Source organism: Chlorocebus sabaeus, chromosome 16 (genome assembly GCF_047675955.1).
Source record: "Chlorocebus sabaeus isolate Y175 chromosome 16, mChlSab1.0.hap1, whole genome shotgun sequence".
Classification (NCBI taxonomy): domain Eukaryota; kingdom Metazoa; phylum Chordata; class Mammalia; order Primates; family Cercopithecidae; genus Chlorocebus; species Chlorocebus sabaeus.
The window spans coordinates 75,738,025-75,755,709 of NC_132919.1; the positions used below are offsets into that span (position 1 = coordinate 75,738,025).

The window sequence follows — 17,685 nt, forward strand, 5'->3', positions numbered from 1 at the left end:
AATTATCGAGGATTGAGGAATCTAGTTTACGGAAACATCCAGATTTTTTGGTTGTCTTCTCTGTCTTTGATTTCTATATAAATGGGACAAAAATAAAGCAATTATAAATCCATTCATAGGTGGTGGCTCACGCTTGTAATCCCAGCACTATGGGAGGCGGGCAGGTCACTTGAGGTCAGGAGTTTGAGACCAGCCTGGCTAACATGGTGAAACCCCATCTCTACCAAAAATACAAAAATTAGCCAGGCGTAGTGGCAGGTGCCCGTAATCCCAGCTACTCAGAAGGCTGAGGCACGAGAATTGGTTGAACCTGGGAGGTGGAAGCTGCAGTAAGCCAAGATTGCACCACTGCACTCCAGCCTGGGTAACAGAGGAAGGCTCTGTCTCAAAAAATAAATTAAATAAATAAATCCATTCATTTATTTTTACTTTGGTTAAAGCTTTCTAGAAGGAGGTAAAAGTTGAAACTGTGGATAAAATGTAAGCGTACTGGAATCATTTGGAAGTTGCAATCATCTAAGTTGACCCTGTTTTCCATGGCCACATTCAAAACACTCTACTATCTTAAGATCTATGGCTGGGCGCAGTGGCTGATGCCTGTAACCACAGCACTTTGGGAAGCCAAGGCAGGCGGATCACGAGGTCAGGAGATCGAGACCATCCTGGCTAACACGGTGAAACCCCGTCTCTACTAAAAATACAAAAAAATTAGCCAGGCATGGTAGCAGGCGCCTGTAGTCCCAGCTACTTGCGAGGCCGAGGCAGGAGAATGGCGTGAACCTGGGAGGCGGAGCTTGTAGTAAGCCGAGACCACGCCACCGCACTCCAGCCTGGGCAACAGAGGGAGATTCTGTCTCTCAAAAAAAAAAAAAAAATCTATAAAGGCTCTTTCTTTTAAACAGAACAAAATGCTTTCACATCTGTAGTAATCCCTTAATAATTCATGTGTATTTAGCACAGCAAAAAGAACTAGGAGGTATAAATAAACCTGAAGAACTTTATATTAAAAAGACACTAAAAGGTTGGCAGTTCCTCAAAAAGTGAAACATAGAATTACCATATGACCCAGCAATTCCACTCCTAGGTATATACCCACAAAGAACCAAAAGCAGGGACTTGAAGCATTTTTCACAATAGCCAAAAGGTGGGAGCAACCTAAGCATCCATGAACAAACAAATGCACCACATCCATACTGTGGAATACTATTCGGTCTTCAAAAGGAAGGCAATTCTGACACACACTACAATACAGATGATGCTGAGTTAAGTAAGCAAGACAAAAGGACAAATATTGTGTTTTTCTTGAGGTATCTAGAATAGGCAAATTCATAGGGACAAAAAAAAAATAGAATAGACTTTACCAAGGGCTTAAGAGGAGGAGGGGGAGTAGGAGTTATTGTTTAATGGATACACAGTCTCTGGGATGATGAAATTCAGGTTCTAGAAATGGACCCTGGTTATGGTTGCACAACATTGTAAATGTATGTAATGCCAGTGAACATAAGCTTTTATGGTTAAAATAGTAAGTATATATTTTACTACAGTTAAAAAAAAAAAAAAAAGAAACTAACATACCAATACGGTGAAACCTCGTCTCTACTAAAAATACAAAAATTAGCCGGGCGTGATGGTGTGCACGTGTAATCCCAGCTACTCGGGAGGCTGAGACAGGAGAATTGCTTGATCCCAGGAGGTGGAGGTTACAGTGAGCTGAGATCATGCCACTGCACTCCAGCCTGGGCAACAGAGCAAACCTCCATCTCAAGAAAAAATGAAAAAAAAAAAAGGACACTAACAACACTACCTCCATTATCCAAATTCATTGAAGCATTTACATACATTTTGCCATAGTTGTAATCAGTAGGAAATGTGCTATATTATGTTCTGCCTGGTTCCACCTATTTCATATACCTTTTCCCATGTATTAACGATACATATTTGTTATTTTAAAAGACTGTATAATATTCCTCCAGGTTGATGTACACTAGTTTGCTTAGCCATTCCCGTATTTTTGTCTTTTCTTTTTCCTTTGTCTTTTTTAAGTCAGGGTCTCGCTGTGTTGCCCAGGCTGGTCTTGAACTCCTGGGCTCAAGTGATTCTCCTGCCTTGGCCTCCCAAAGTGCTGGGATTACAGGCATGAGCCACCACACCCAACCCATTCCTGTATTTTTGAACATTTGAGGGATTCCTCTCCAATTTGGATATCAAAAATGTTACTATATGGCCAACTTTTACTGTGTGTTTTTATCTAATCCCTGGCATAGTTCTACATCATCTCACTCAGCCATCATATATGTGCTTATTTAAAACAAGTGAATAATTTATAACTACAACAGTAAGTGTGAACTGTAGAAAAGTCAGGAAATATATAAATATAAACAAACAGAAAAAAAAACCCTCAACTCTCAACACCCAGAGATAACCAATGCTATGAGAAATATAAACTTACAGGTCTTACCTCTTCTGTGTGTGTGGGTGTGTGTGTATATATGCTTTACAATTTAAAATGAGATCATACTCTACATATTGTTTTGGTATATGTTTTTACCTTATAAACATCTTTCCAAATCAATATATATTAATGTAAAACACATCATTTTAAATGATCTTAACATTCCTAGATTAAACCTCTTCAAAGGCTCTCTTTCAAAGATGGAGGTAAAGCCTTCATGTGGTCCCACTTACCTGTCCTTTACACCTCACTCTTCCTCAAAGTCGCTAAATCTCAGACAAACTATACTGCACACCATTTCCCACCCATGTCCCAAGCCTTCCCTCCTCTGAGGTTTTGCATGGGCCCAGGGTTAAAATCTGTTCGTCTGTCAGGACCAGCCTTACTGCCTCCACTCCACCAAGCCTTCTGCATCCACTGGAATCCCCTGGAAGCAATGTCTTGGAATTTTCTGTTTCCTCAGTACTTTGTACTCTTCTAGTAATGAGCACCTTCTCTTGAGGAATAGGGTATTTGTAACTCAAACAGCCTGAGGCCAAGGGCTGGCTCTATGTATCCCCCACAATGTCTAAAGCATAGGGCTGGCAATTGGCAGGCACCTAAGTATTTGAATAAAATTGAAAAACCTTCACAAGAAGGGTCAACTGGCTCTACTTTTACCAGGGGTTCTGACTTTGCATGCGTGCTCAACACACCCACTTGGGTTAAAGATCCCATAGCTGCTTGTCTTTTTTTCTCTCTCTGAGGCTCAGGAAGGCCCAACATTTCTTACCCTTCCTCCAACCTTGTTGCCTAGTAAGTTGGTGACAGGTACACTGGGTTAAACGTGCAACTTTATCTCTACACCAGCATTTCAACCACTCATTTTCCTAACCTGGGTTTAAAATCAAAAGGTAGCAATCTGGATATTTCTGGGAGCTTCTGACCCACATCAGCAGCCAGCTCAGGCCAAAATGCTGTCCTCCAAAACTGTCTGTTAGAGTCCAGTGATGAGGCAGGGACTCTGGAAAGCGGATTTACAAAATTACATGACAGATAACCCAAGAGGCAGATGGGCCACGGATGAGCAAGTGATTGGCATAAGGGGTAGGATCTCATCATCCTAAAGGCTGCTTCATCACTGTTTCAAAGGAAAAGGAGTAGGACTCCAGGGCTGAGGGATAAGTGACAGGAGAAAGGTTTCCTGGAGCTACTTCTCCCATCCCCTCATCTGAAGTCAATGCAAAAATCTCTTTTAGATTCTTTCCTTACTGAGACCCTAAAGCTATCTCATGTTTATGTTGTGCTTTCGAGTTTTGTCCCATCCCCACAAAGTACTTTAGTGTGCTGTAATCTTTTACTCTCCTGTCAGCTGTAAAAGGGGATAGGGAAAGACTGTTAAGGAAGACTAAGGCACAAAGAAGCTTAGTCTCTGATTAGTCTCCTTCACTCTGTAAGTGTGCAGCAGTCCCACATCTAAATCCAAGCCTCCTTCCTCCTAAATCAGTCTTCCAACCACTCACCGAGGCTCACATCCCTCTTCTATCAGGGACACCCTCTGAGGCTGCTGGGACACCTGCCTAGACACCTAGGATGAATAGATTTTTTATTAATAGCTTCTTTTTAGCACCTAATGGAGGAGATGGCAGGCCCAATCCTATTGTTTCCAATGACCTACTTTTTGTTTTGCTTTTGTTTGTTTCTTGAGGAAGTCTTTGAAACTTGAAGTAAAGGACTCTATTATCTCTTAGGGATAACTTTAACCCATTTTATATTCGTTTCCATCACTCTTCATATCCTACCCTATTCAATGAGTCTAATCTCTAGGACAATAGTCATAGGTGGTACTTTGCTCCCAATACTCACAGGGCTGGGGAGCACCCAAAATCCTGGAATGTGATGTGAGAATCCAACCAACGCATTTTGGTAAACTCTACATTCTTTCCGGCTCCCTCTGACCAGTTATCCATTAAGACTCTGGACTTGGTGGGTCCCGACTTGTTCCTCCATGTACAAAAAAAGTCACACAAATAGCAGAAAAGAAATACAAAGGGAAAAAAAGGAGGGAGTGAAAAGGATTGAGGAGAAACCAAGGAAACCCCAATCCAGAATCTGCAGCCCCTGACTTGCTCTCCCCTGGCAGACATGCAAGGATCTCACTACATCTAAATCAAACAAGAGTACTTGCCTCAGTTTCTTTTCCTTAAATGAAGAGACAGCTGGGTCTCAGCCTTATTTCCACAGAGGCCACATCCTGGCGCAGGGTGCTGGCACAGCACCTTGCTGGCCACGAGATGACAGAATTACCTTCTGTCTCAGAGTCCTTAGCAAGGCTCCACTACCCTCCTAAATCTCCAAATTCTTGGCATGTCCCAGCTCTTTTGAGGAGACTAAAATACCATATTTCCTTTAAGCCTAGGAAATAAGGGAGGGGACTTTTTTTAAAAAATTAGATTTTAATAGTTAAAAAAAAAAACTACCACTTATTTCACAAACCTCCTCGCAAGTGGTTTGGTAAGCACCTGCTTCTTTGGACATCAAAATTGGCTAAGGGCTAAACCAAGGTGTCAGTTAACCCCAAATGCAAAAACCAAGGTGTCAGTTTCCCCCAAATGCAACACAAACCAAAGCCAAAATGAGACACTGACATGTCTTGTGCCATCCTTGAAGGGGCTGTAGGCTGATGCAGCATGTCCCCCCTGGATATCTAGTAGGAGCTAAGAGGTGGGGAGGGTAGGTCTGACTACAGCCAATGCCACCCAACCTCACTGGGCTTGCTCTCCCGCTGGCACAGTCCTGGCCTAAGTTACCTCTGAGGGATGTTGTAAAGAAATGAAGAGATGCAAATACACTTTGAAGCCTTAGTTAGATTATGTCAAATCAATTAATGTCCTTTAGGATTGAAGGTGTAGGTGAAGGAGTCCGGAAAGAGGAGACTACCCAAAGACATGCAGAGTAAGCCCTAGACCCTGTATCCGTAGACCTACACTCTCCTGGGCCCCTGGGAAGATGCCCATTTTTAATGTCAAAGCCCTTTCCTTTATTAGTGACTGTCCAACCCAGGAATAAGTAATGCAGGGTAGAATATAAAGCTGCTTGCAGACTGGGGCATCAGCAGCTTCAGGTCAACACTTAAGTTCTGCTGCCCAATGAGATTGACCTCAATAGAGAACGTCCCCTAAGAAATCTTCTAGGTGAGCCTAGTTGAGATAGAGGCTCTTGGGTTTATCCTCCATGGGCATACCGGAAAGATCTGGGCATCGGGTTCTGCCCTGCACTTGTGTGATTATTGTTAAAGGAGAAGCAGCATTGAGAAGTCACAACGGTTGCTTGTGGTTGGAAGATGAACTGGTTTCATTTCTGGAAAGTACCCCTCTCAGATTTAGGAAATAGGGGAGGGAAATATGACAATAGGCTTCCCTATCAGAGAAGAGAAGCCCATATCATGACAGGCCATGACAAAGCAGCAGGCTGTTGGGGCACTAGCTGGGTGGTTGCAGGAGGGTGGAGTGTCCTGTTTACAGCACCGTGGGGTATTATCAGCCCATCGCATGCAGCAGCCTCCACGGCCCAACCACCTGGTGAAGCACCCTGGCACCAAGCCAGGCCATTTCACCATGCAGCTGAGCAGTGGCGGATGCTTTGGTTCTTGGGCAACGGCAAATGGAAAAAACAAAACAAAACAGCACACACAGGAGATAAGAAGCCTTAGGTGCTATCTTCCAGAGCCACTTGGTCCTGTCTCCCAACTGCTACACTAGTATGGCTTTAGGGAGAGGGAGCTATGTAAGTGGAGAGGGCCAGCAGTCAAGTATCTGCCTGTTGGAGGAAAGTCAGCACGGAAGAAGGCACACAAATGACAGATAAGACAATGAGCAAATGATGGGCCGGGCACACTGCAGCAGACTGATGCCCTTGGTAAGCAGATTTTGAGCACTCACTACGAGCCATCTGTCTGTGATAAACACTGGAGGAGTAAGACAAGAACCTGCTGATGAGATTGAAGTGAGCAAGGCTGATGCAACTGATCTCTAAGTGCCAGGCTATCAGGCACGACGCTCTTCTCAGCATGACCAGAGATAGACTGTGGGGTAGAGGCTTAGCAATTTACAAGGGGAAACAAGCCCCTGACCAGTGGGTTCTGGCTGGGCATCTAGGGAGCATGCTCTACTTATTTCACTATCTTTGAGGTGATATAGGAGAGAAAAGCCTGTGAAATAAAGACAAGGCTACTCTCCACCCATCGTAGTCATCCCAAAATACCCAAGAAGGACTACAGAAGGAAAATGAGAGAGGCAGCCAATGAGATCTTACACATGGCAAAAACTCAACAACTAGCTGGTTCAACAAACAAGCTATGAGTCATTTTCTCATGGCATCAAAACTTGAAGCATTATTAGCACAGTCTTCTCATTTCCCCTGTTTTTTGTTTTTATTTTTTATTTTCATTTTTTTGATCTCACCTCTCCCCTTAAAGAGAAAACAACTCTTATTATAATAAGAGAAACTACACACATGTTAGAAGAAAGAAGAAAATGCAGATAAACAAAAACTGAAAATGACCAACTATGCATGCCCCCACTCAGAGATCACCACTGTGCTCACCAATCCTGATCTCTCTCCATGCACGAGTCTGCATATGTATTTTTAGTAAAATGAGGTCATATTACACATGCTTTTGTACAACCTGTTTTTTTTTTTTTCAGTCAGTGATCTTCACTTAAGGAGGAGAAGCTGGCAGGGTCAGAGCAGCATGGTTAGACACAGATCCTGTCCTGTCCTGTCCTGTCCTAGTTGTGATGCAGCATTTCTGTTAGAGGAAAATGTTAATCTGGAGTAGAAGAACAAAGTAAAATAGAGATTCAGAATTTCTAAACATTTCCCCAATAACAGATTTGCAGTAAGCAGGGGAAGTTCCTCCTAGCAGCTTCACAGGGATTATTTTTCTATTTCAGCACATTTGTTGGGATTAAACAGGGCAGGCCATCTTCTGAGCTCCCTGTGGTCCAGTGCTGCTTAACTGCTTAACTAGGGATAGGTGGGTTTGTGGGGAAGTTGTGGTGAAACTGAAATTTCCAATATGACTGTACAAGAGTTAGAAGCCCTCCTTGGAAAGCCCAAGGAGACCCCATCCATCCCAGCTAAAAAAATTAAATCTGGAGCTCCAAACACTTCTTTCAACAACACTTCTTTCAATAGCTATCCTTAACAAGTAGAAGCAACTAAAGAAACTACATTAGAAAGAAAGAAGAAAAATGATAACACCCCATGTTATCCCTACCAATAAGACTACCTCAAATAAAAAAAAGAGTGACGATATTTATACACACATGAAAAACTTCTCAGCCAGGCTCTCAATTACTGACTCCATATTTAAGTGTACAGCTTAAGTGAGAGCCATTGAAAGCATTTCTGGCTGTGTGTCCAACTTCCCAAGATGCAGACCACATCTGTAGGCAGCTGGAGAGACATGCCAAGAGAAACCCTTCTGGAGATGTCATTGTGGAAAAAAATAAGGAATACATTGGTTCTTTGTAACAGCAAGGAGAAAAAGGGTGAACCCAAAGTCTATGTGTGTATATAAAAAGAGTAGACAGCAGTTACTTAGACATTTGTTCAATTCTTAAGAAGCTGCAGTTAGAAGAAAAGGAAGTGGTGTGAACTTTTCACCTTTTATCTGAATTCTCTGAAGAGGAGTTCTGTAGGATTTCAACATTTTAAAAACAAAACACTAGCAGTTACAGATTGGAACATACTTTCCTTTGGGATCTCCATGGCCTTTGCAAGAATAGCATAAATAGCACATAGCCTAGCCCCCTATCTCTAAAAAAAAAAAAAAAAAAAAATCCTTACTCCATGGTTATTTGGGAGTGATGGATTCCTGGACGGCTATTTTTAACTCAAAGGACAGGCATAAACCCTTCATATCTTCACTTCTCACAGGAATCTGATTCCCATCAAGTGGGAAAGAAATCATGAAGCCCAGTCAGCTCTTAGGTAGTGTTTTAAGTAAGGTGAAGGAAAAACAAAGATTAGGGAAGTTCAAAGACAAAAAATCCTACAAAAGGACAACTATGATTGAAACTGTACTCTGATTTCTGTTCTGGATATGTGCACCCCCACAAGCTCACGAATTCTCTTATGGATGAGGGAGTTGAGCTTCCAAGGTGATGCAGGGCCTGTGACACACCCCTCTGCAGAGAGGTGAACTGATTTCTCCAAGGTCATAGAGCAAACTGAGACCTTTTATTACCCAAACAGAAGATTTCTGAAAGTACATTTCCTACCCTGTGTTTTGTTGTCAGACGCAACTATGTCATGACCTCCTGGCACCCTTGGTTCAGGAACTATTCCATGGGTTGGAAGGGTTCTATTCCTTTCCCTTGCTGGAAACAGGATGATCACATCTGGGTCTCAGGAACACTAGTATACCCACTGGGCATGTTGGGTGGGCCAAGGCAGGAAGACAATTTTTAAATGAGGGATTGGCCAGGTGTGGTGGCTCCTACCAGTAAGTCCAGCACTTTGGGAGGCCAAGACAGGAGAATCACTTGAGTCCAGGAGCTTGAGACCAGCCTGGGCAACATAGCGAGACTCCACCTCTACAAAAAAGAAAAAATAGGCTGGGCGCGGTGGCTCACGCCTGTAATCCCAGCACTTTGGGAGGTCAAGGCAGGCAGATCACGAGGTCAGGAGCTCGAGACCATCCTGGCTAACACAGTGAAAGCCCGTCTCTACTAAAAATACAAAAAAATTAGCCAGGCGTGGTGGCGGGCACCTGTAGACCCAGCTACTCGGGGGGCTAAGGCAGAAGAATGGCGTGAACCCGGGAGGCGGGGCTTGCAGTGAGCCGAGAATGCGCCACTGCACTCTAGCCTGGGCACAGAGTGAGACTCCGTTTCAAAAAAAATAAACAAATAAAAAAGAAAAACAAAAAAGAAAAAATTTTTTATTAGCTGGCATGGGGGCATGACATGCCTGTAGTCCCAGATACTGGGGAGGCTGAGGTTGGGAGGATTGCTTGAGCCCGAGAGGTTGAGGCTGCAGTGAGCTATGATTATGCCACTGCACTCCAGTCTGGGTGACAGTGAGACCCTGTCTTAAAAATAAAAAAAAGGTGTGGGGGGGTCCCTTTTCTAGTGAGGAAGGTAGAAAGCAAGTGAAAGAAGGAAAAGGAAATCAGAACAGGATTAGAGATAACTTTGAGATAATCAAAATAATTTCTGCTTTATGAACAAACCATGACTTATTTTTGGCTCCATTCAGCTTGCCTTCTCCCTGACTTAAACAGCCAGACAGCAGCATACAGTCATCACTCGGCATCCGTGGGGGATTGGTTTCAGGACCTCCTGCAGATACCAAAAGCTATGGATGCTCAAGTCCTTCATATAAAACAGTGCAGTATTTGCATATGGACTAAGCACATCCTCCCATATACTTTATTATTTGTTTATTTATTTTTCTTTTGATTCAGGGTTTTGCTCTGTTGCCCAGGCTGGTGTGCAGTGGCATGATCACAGTTCACTAAAACCTTAAGCTCCTGGGCTCAAGTGATTCTCCCTCCTTGGCCTTGCAAAGTGCTGGGATTACAGGCATGACCCACCTGAGCCTCCCGGGTAGCTGGGACAACAGGTGCGAACTACTTTGCCTAGCTAATTTTAAAATTTTTTTGTAGAGACAGGATCTCTCTATGTTGCCTAGGCTGGTCTCGAACTCCTGGGCTCAAGCGATTCTTGTGCCTTGGCCTCCCAAAGTGCTGGGATTATAGGTGTAAGCCACCTTGCCCGGCCTCCCTGCAATCTCACACTTTATCTCTAGATTACTTATAATACCTAATATAATGTAAATGCTATATAAATAGTTGTCATACTGTATTATTTAAGAAATAATGACAAGAAACCAGGCATGGTGGCTCACACCTGTCATCCCGCACTTTGGGAGACTGGGGCAGGAGGATCACTTGAGTCCAGGAGTTTGAGACCAGCCTGGGCAACATAAAGAAACGATGTCTCTACAAAAAATTTTAAAAATTAACCAGGTGTGGTGGTATGTGCCTACAGGCCTAGCTACTCTGGAGGCTGAGGTGGGAGGATTGCTTGAGTCAAGGAAGTCAAAGCTGCAGTGAGCTGTGATCGCATCACTGCACTCCAGCCTGGGTGACAGAGCCAGACTCTGTCTCAAAAAGAAAAGAAAAAAAAAAGAAAAAAAGAAAGAAAGAAAGAAATAAGAAATAACAAGAAAAATTAAGTCTGTACAATTTTTTCTTTTTTTTTTTTTTTTTCTTTTTTTTTTTTTTGAGGCAGAGTCTTCACTCTGTCGCCCAGGCTGGAGTGCAGTGGCACCATCTCGGCTCACTGCAAGCTCCGCTCCCGGGTTCGTGCCATTCTCCTGCCTCAGCCTCCCGAGTAGCTGGGACTACAGGCGCCCGCCACCGTGCCCAGCTAATTTTTTGTATTTTAGTAGAGACGGGGTTTCACCGTGTTAGCCAGGATGGTCTCGATCTCCTGACCTCGTGATCCGCCCGCCTCGGCCTCCCAAAGTGCAGGGATTACAGGCGTGAGCCACCGGCGCCCGGCCACAATTTTTTCTAAGTATTTTTGATACTCAGTTGGTAGTACCCACAGATGCAGAACCCACAGATGCAGAGGGCTGATGGTATATGTTTTAGCAACTGATACTCAAGTTAAAAACCTACAAACATTGACAGAATTTGATGGTCCCATTTTGTTGTCATCCCTCCAGTGATTTCAAAGGCCAAAAGACAATTTTTTGGTTATTCTTCTTTTGAACTGCTCATGTCAACACTCACATCTATTAGTGTTAATTCAGAACTGCCTTTATGCAACTCCCAGAGTAATATCTCTATCAGGAAGAGTTCTCAATAGATGCCAACACTGCTGGGTCAAAGGTCATAGGAAACAGAAGATTTATATAATCCCAAAGTATTACCCCAGAAACCACTTACAAAGAGAATAATGTACTTTTATAGCCTGGGGGCTACCATACCACCTCAAGTGATCCAACTGAGCCTGACTAGCAGTGGACATTCTGGCATTATGTATCGCCTAAAGTGACATTTTATGAAGTACATAGCTTTATCCATGAGATGTTCTTGTCAGAAATGTTTAACCTGAATCTAATCGGGTCCCAGATCTAACTTCCCATTTACAGGAAATACACGGGATATAGGAGCAAGTTAGATACACCATGAGGAAACAGAAAAATCCAGTGTGGGACAACTAGAGACAACTGATGCTCACTTTTCAAAATGTTAGTCATAAAAAATAAATACAACAAAACAAGAAACAGGAGTGGGAAGTAGTTCCAGATTGAGAGACTTTTAAAACAGACATAACCAAAAGGGGACTTTGGCTGGGTTCTGATCAAAAACAAGAACCATCAAAGGGAAAATTTGAAAATGGACTAGATGACATCTCTAGTCCATTTCTGCCTTTGGCAAAGCCACAATTACTTTTGCACCAACCTAATAGATGATGTCATTTCATTACGTATAATGATGGTATTACGATTATGGAGAAGGATGTTTTTATTCTCAGGAGATGCCACTGTTATGAGGTGACAAATGTCATGATAATTGCAACTTACTGTCAAATTGTGCACCCAAAAAAGTGCATATGGATGTACATACGTGCATATGTGGGTATGTCTAGACACACATATATATAAACAGAAGGAGAAAAGAGAGATGAGACCATTGTGGCAAAAGTTATCAGTGGGTTTAGGTGAAAGATAAATAGGTAGACATTGTGCTTCTAACTTTTCTGTAGGTTTGAAATTTTCCAAAATAAAGTTGTAAGAAAAAAAATACTGGCTTCATTGAGGAAGACAAATTCAATTCACTCCTCAGCAAGGACCTAAACCCTTTAGCGTTTCAACATTGGCAGGTTATAGCCAAATTCAACTGGGTCACTGGACATCTAATTTGGGGGACTGAAGGTAGGCAAGAAATAAAAGCATGGATAAGGCTGAGGCAAGGAACTGAAACTCACAAGATGTAAGTTAATGCAAGGTAGAATCAAGATACTAAACTAAATTAAGAAGTGTCATGTCATCCCAGGAGCAAGACTAAGACTATAGGCAGAATTAAGAGCTTCCTATAAGTCCAGAAACATGGCTGGAGTAGGATATAACCTCAGATATACACAGCCAAGTGGTCCCTCGGCAACCGTTTGTCATGATTGCTCTTCAAAAGGAATGCAGAAACCAGTGAGATCCCAGAGAGAGAGGTAAAAATGGCTAAATGGAGGGTAGCTTGATCCCAGGCGGGAAGGAAAATGAATTAGAATTTATCAGTAATCTTCCTTGCGGGTGCAAACATAAAGGACAGTAAAAAGGCTTTAGTTAGAATAAGAGAGAGTCTAGCTAGATAGATAAAAGGTTGAATGAGGGTGGCTAGACTCTGCCTCTGAACAGCCTCAGGAAGAGATAATTACACATCCCCAGCTGTCTCAGTATTTACCCTTGAAGACAGGAGACTGTACCCAGATGAGTTTGGGCCTCCTCTAGTTCTAGAATTCCCCAACTATTAAAGGGTAAATAAGAGATGGCTACTGACCAATCAGCTAAATTGAAAGTTCAGAACCCATGCTATTATCTGGGGCAAGATAAGTAGGGGAAAAAAAAAAAAAAAAGGCACAAAGTCAAAGGGAGATTTGCCTTACCTAGGCTGATCAAACAGCTGTGTTGTGGGCTCCCAGATGATCTCTCCCACCTCCTTCACCAAGCAGGAGAATATAAATAGCACTCAGTTTACCTGTGGCTAGCCACAAGCAGACATCTGGTCACATGACTGGGCAAGCTGGGAGTAACCATCAAGTAGACATGAACACTCAGAGGGGAGGTTTGCTCTCTCGCTACAGCTCACTAGATTGGACTCTGTCAGGACCCTCTGCTCCTAACCCTGACTGATTCATTTTGCTCTGGGCTATGGGGAGGAAGTTGGGGGGCATTCATAAGGAACAATTATTGAAGTTCCTCAGGGCCAGGAAGGTCACAGTAACAGAATTTGCTCTGCCTTCAGGATCAAAGACCCTAGTAGGGTTATTCTTCTCAACCCCCGCATTCTTGAAAATTTGTGTGAACCATCTCAACCCACTTGCAGAAATTCTTCTCTGATCATCTCCAACTCTGTAGTCAAGCTCTATCTACTTCATGCCCCCAGCTTCAAAAAAGGGAGATTATCTTAGAGACCACAACATCCCATCTAGTGATTCCTTACCTGGGCCCTGATATTTTGGAACAAACCTCAAATCAGTGGCAAATTCCCATGCTGAGCTCTAGCTGTGAAAGAGCCCCAAAGTGCATTGGGCAACATTCCAGGGCAGACCCTGCTTTGAAGCCCTGGTCTTGCTGGTTGTTCAGGTGTCCTAAGGGAAGCCCAAAGGTTATGTACTGCCTCCAGGGTAAACCTAGTCTGAAAAGCAAGATTAGATGGCCCTTCCAGAAAGAGTGTTGAAGATATCACATTGGAAAGATTCCTCCTACCCTCAATATATGCTGATGGCTTCATATCAGAAGGGTGCTTATGAGGTCGCCTCTCCTGTGCTTCCAGAGGCAGAGAAGTGGGTGGCAACACCACTGGAAGGTAAGTTATACCCTCTTCCCCTGTATATGATGGGTTTTGGATCTGTTCTGAGATCAGGAATGCTTAACAGTAATGTCACCTTCTTTTATAACTCAAGTAAAAAGGCTTATCCTCATGAAGCAAAAACAAAATTGATCCAGGGAAACACTGGGACATTGATTACCAATAAGTCCTAACCAAACCTCTAAGAATTAGAAGGTCCAGGCTCAGTTATCACAGTCCTCTCTGAGCAGACAGCATTGCCACTTGCACAGCAGCTCCAACACAGACCTCTAAGCTTCAGACAACCCAACGGGAATTTGGGTGCAGCCCCTTCTCATCCTCCTGCATCTTGCCCTGATTCTGGTTGTCAACTACCGGGCACTTACGTTAGGGGAGGGAAAGAGCCTGAGGAATCACAGAACGGTGGGGGCAAGGTATATAACTTCATCACTGCCTAAGGACAAACAATCTAAGTATATAAGCTGCGGTAACAATATAGTAAGTGCTCATGGATCTATTTCATACAACTAGCTGGGCCCCTGAAAAAAAATCCTTTGATGACAACTTAACCATGGTCAGGATTTATTAAGTCTAAGGTAGCTACAGGTAGGCATTTCAGATAAAGGATGCATTCTAAAACTAAAGATTTTCAGGAAAATGTTTTCTCTATGTTAAGAATTCGAGTGGGACATATTCATTCACTTACCCCCAACTCTGGCAGCTGGGGGAAAACATCAGCAAGCAAAAATGACAAGAATAATTCAAGGGCCTTCAAGGAGCACAAACAGATGCATAACATGTGGTTTGGTGTGAGAGGAAAGGGGCCGGCACACAAGCGTCAGTGTCTGAACCTCTAGCTCTGTCTGCTTAGCAATGATTACCAGATCCACCCCTCCTTGGGCCCTGTGGTTAATGAAAGGTTTTCACTGACTAAAAATGAGCCATCTCTTTGTGCATGAAGTTGTAACTCCTGATCTACTTAATACAATGTGCTGCACTGAACCATGCAACCTGCTCACTCACAAGGCAGTGGGTACAACCAATCGACTGGTACATAGCAGAGGAAAGCTGTCTGGCCTAGGCCTATACCTGGCATCACTTTATAAACCAAACCCACTCCTTTTTCCCTCAGTTCTCAACTATATAAATGAGGTAATAGTCCCCCATGGCTCTGGCACAGCAGGGTCTTCCGGTTTCATGTATTTTAAGAAATGAAGGCTGGGTGTGGTGGCTCACTCCTGTAATCTCAGCACTCTGGGAGGGCAAGGTGGGTGGATCACAAGGTCAGGAGATCAAGACCATCCTGGCCAACATGGTGAAACCTCATCTCTACTAAAATACACAAAAAATTAACCGGGCGTGGTGGCACACACCTGTAGTCTCAGCTACTCGAGAGGCTGAGGCAGGGGAATTGCTTGAACCCGGGAGGCGGAAGTTGCAGTGAGCCAAGATTGCGCCACTGCACTCCAGCCTGGTGACAGAGCAAGACTCCATCTCAAAAAAAAAAAAAAAAAAAAAAAAAAAAAGAAATGAAGAGAGTTGAGGGCAGAGCACAGTGACAGTGTTTCTTAGCCTAAGGAAGCAGTTTCTCTAGAAGGTTCCTGGCCATTCTGAATATGCTCAGTGTGCTTCAGCAGACAGCTGCAACCCTGCTGACTCCACTGCTGGGTCAATGAGGGGCATTGACACATGAGGGGCTGGGACACACAGCAGCGGGCACCCAATCAGCTCTCAGAATCTGACGCCAACCTGGTCCAGCTAGAGTAGTAAGGACCAGCTATGGTCTCCTAAGAAGGGGCCTACTATAATGGTCAATACCTGGGCCTACATACTGCCTCCGCCCCATGTGCTATGTGAACTCAGATAGATCACTTAACTTCTCTGAGTGTCAGTTGTTCCATCTGTTAAATGGGGAGAGTAAGATATGTTATCAGGATGTAGAAGAAAATTTCCATTCCAGAGAACTCCTAGTGCAGTCAAATTAGTCTCACATATATCCATGTGTTAAGTATCTTATTTGAAAATAACTTCAAATTTATAGATGCAAGAGTAAGAACAGTATATAGAACACCCATATAATCTTTACACAGATTTGCCTATTGTAACAGCTGCCCCATTTGCTTTACTGTCTGCTTTCTTCACATGTACTTTTTCTTACACATGCTCAAACACACCCACATGTCCACATGCAAGACACACACTCATATTCAGACTCACACGCACACACACACACTTTCCTTCACTGGGTTTTTGTGTGGTGTTCTATTTGAAAAGAACAGGGAACTACTGGAGGAGGGGAGGATCAAGATGAAGAGGAAGCGAAGGAGGCATGGCTATTTCGTGATGGTTCCACAGCTCTGTTCCTTTTTCTTTGTCTACTGTGCAAACAGCAAGCACTCAGGTGTTCCTGCTTTAGAGATGAGCTATTATTGGCCGGGCGTGGTGGCTCACGACTGTAATCCCAGCACTTTGGGAGGCGGAGGCGGGCGGATCACCTGAGGTCAGGAGTTCGAGACCAGCCTGGCTAACATGGTGAAACTCCATCTCTACTAAAAATACAAAAATTAGCCAGGCGTGGTGGCATGTGCCTGTAATCTCAGCTACTCGGGAGGCTGAGGCAGGAGAATCGCTTGAAACTGGGAGACAGAGGTTGCAGTGAGCCGAGATTGTGCCATTGCACTCCAGCCTGGACGGCAAGAGCAAAACTCCATCTCAAAAAAAAGATGAGCTATTACACACACAGGTACCAGAAAAAGTGCTTGGTATATATGATTATTAGTTACTATATTTTTTAAAACAACAAACCCCACAAAAAACAACAAAGCATTTACATGAACCATGGAAACAGCTTTATCATACAGAAGCATTTTTGTAATATTTGTTGTAATGGGATTTTACCTTGTGAAGTTGGGAAATAACTAGGAAAGAAAGGTTTCAGCTAGGTACGATGGCTCATGCCTATAATCCCAGCACTTTGGGAGGCTGAGGCAGGCAGATCACCTGAGGTCAGGAGTTTGAAACCAGCCTGGCCAACATGGTGAAACCCTGTCTCTACTAAAAACACGAAAATTAGCCAGGTGTGGTGGTGTGTGCCTGTAATCCCAGCTACTTGGGAGGTTGAGGCAGAAGAATCACTTGAACACAGGAGGCGGAAGTTGCAGTGAGCTGAGACTGTGCCACTGAACTCAGCCTGAGCAACAAAAGCAAACTCTGTCTACAAAAAAAAAAAAAAAAAAAAAAGGCTGGGCACGGTGGCTCACGCCTATAATCCCAGCACTTTGGGAGGCCCAGGTGGGTAGATCACGAGGTCGAGATCAAGACCATCCTGGCCAACATGGTGAAACCTCACTTCTACTAAGAAATACAAAAATTAGCTGGGCATGGTGGCATGTGCCTATAGTCCCAGCTACTCAGTAGGCTGAGGCAGGAGAATCACTTGAACCCAGAAGGCGAAGGTTGCAGTGAGACAAGATCACGCCACTGTACTCCAGCCTGGCAACAGAGCGAGACTCGGTCTCAAAAAAAAAAAAAAAAAAAGATTTCACACAAGCATATGGTTATTAGAATATTAAAGACTTCCTGGCCAGGCGCAGTGGCTCGTGTCTGTAATCCCAGCACTTTGGGAGGTGAGATGGGCAGATCACAGGGTCAGGAGTTTGAGACCAGC

At 43.7% G+C, this 17,685-nt stretch overlaps 1 protein-coding gene across 3 annotated transcripts in view; it reads right to left on the bottom strand.

Annotated features, from left to right (window-relative positions):
* FAM117A (family with sequence similarity 117 member A) overlaps positions 1 to 17,685 on the bottom strand; it is a 53,774-nt gene that overhangs the window by 23,050 nt on the left and 13,039 nt on the right. The gene's annotated exons all lie outside the window — the stretch shown is intronic.